This window comes from Benincasa hispida, chromosome 10 (genome assembly GCF_009727055.1).
Source record: "Benincasa hispida cultivar B227 chromosome 10, ASM972705v1, whole genome shotgun sequence".
Classification (NCBI taxonomy): Eukaryota; Viridiplantae; Streptophyta; class Magnoliopsida; order Cucurbitales; family Cucurbitaceae; genus Benincasa; species Benincasa hispida.
In genome coordinates, this window is record NC_052358.1 from 35,592,151 (window position 1) to 35,593,962 (window position 1,812).

The 1,812-nt window shown below is 31.8% G+C and overlaps 1 non-coding gene across 1 annotated transcript; it reads right to left on the reverse strand.

Annotated features, from left to right (window-relative positions):
- Positions 1–1,511: 1,511 nt before the first annotated feature.
- Positions 1,512–1,603, reverse strand: TRNAY-GUA. The gene is given in 2 exon segments: positions 1,512–1,547; positions 1,567–1,603. It is a non-coding gene; the product is annotated as a tRNA-Tyr (tRNA).
- Between the last annotated feature and the right edge of the window lie 209 nt (positions 1,604–1,812).

The window sequence follows — 1,812 nt, forward strand, 5'->3', positions numbered from 1 at the left end:
TCAAGAATAACATATCGGATTCCATTGCAAAATTGATGATAGCTTATGATGGATGACTATGGTCTTCCTCAACCAAAACTCCGAATGTCTTAGTGGGATCTCTCTCTAGATGGGATTCAAGAAAGACGAGTGCTAAATGTTTTGGTATGTTGGAGACCATAGCCCTAAAGTCTCTTTATATACTAGTTCAATTAGGGTTCCCATTAAACCCTTAACTAGGAATGGGCTTCTACCCATTAAGTCCATACTCAATTAGGAATCTAGGGCCTTAATTAATTAGGACATAATAGAGTCCAATCTAATAAAATAACCCAATGTGATAAATTATTAATCCACATACATAACCCATATTTTAATTAAACATATTATTATTTAAATATGTCTAACATTAATGTCTTAAACCAAAATGTAATAAAACAACAGAGATAAGACAAAAAGATGGACAACTAGTTTTCAGCAATCTCTTACTTCCAATAGATGTTTGAAAAGGCTGCTAGTGATGGAATGGTAGCATGAAGTGAAGAAGACCCTCTCAGATTCTTGCTTTGGCGTAGTTCTAGTCGTCAATCAGAGGTGATCCATGGAAGTGAAGAACTATTAGAGAAACTCTTGAATGTGCTTTCGCCTATGATTACAGGTTTTTTCTAAGGCAGAATTCCAAGATACTTTGCCATTGATGTCAATGCTCTATTTATAGAGCCACCCTCTGATGACCTTGGGGATTTCTCGATGGATAGCCACCATCCCTGAAAAGGTAGGTGAGGATGTTAGTGCTGCTATCAAACAATCGATATTATTGACATTCCGATAACATTCAGTATCAAATTACAATCAGACAACAATCAAATAACAAATCAATATCATTAGCAATTATTATAGATAACAATCATACAACAATCAATATCAAATATTAATCAGATAGCAAACATTATCAAATAGCATTCAATGTCATTAAAAATCAGTATCTGATAGTAATTAGATAGGAATCAAATAATAATTGGTATAATCGACAATTAGTATAAGATAATAATCAAACATCAATCAGATAGCAATTTATATCATTAGCAACCTTATAACAATCAATATCAAATAACAATCAAATAGCAATCAAATTCTATATGGAACTCAATGAACCAGTGGAGGTATTTTTTACTTTTCAATTTCAATGCCTCATTTAAATTGGGCAGGGCTAATCGATTTTGTTATTTTTGTAAAATTTATATTGTAGGAGTATGGATCTAATTTTTATAACTTATTTTGACATGCTTGTAAAGGAAAATGAAAAAGAAGAAAATGAGGAAAAAAAGAGTGACGTTCCCTCGAAGCAAAATGTGGTTTTGCTCATTTGAAAAACATAGTAAAACTGTATTTACATGAACTATGGGAACTTTGTTCATTTGAAAAACATAGTAAAACTGTATTTACACGAACTATGGGAACTAAGATTCCTCAAGCAAATAAAAAATTATACTTATATGAGAATTAGAATAAAGAAAAATGGAAAAAAATATTCCGACCTGCCGGATTCGAACCAGCGACCTAAGGATACCTGATGGAACATTCCAACTACAGTCCTCCGCTCTACCAACTGAGCTAAGGTCGGTTTTGTCTAAAGGAGGTAAAATATATATTTATATTATTATCTTTAATGATAATGTGCGTAAATACTTTCACAAATATATATATATATTTTTACAAAAATCTATACTACATTATAATGGAATAAGAGGGGAGAATTTCTAATTACCCCTATATCTTTAACTTTTTTAATAACGAATCTTCGCACTCACCATCCCTTTATCGCCTACCTTT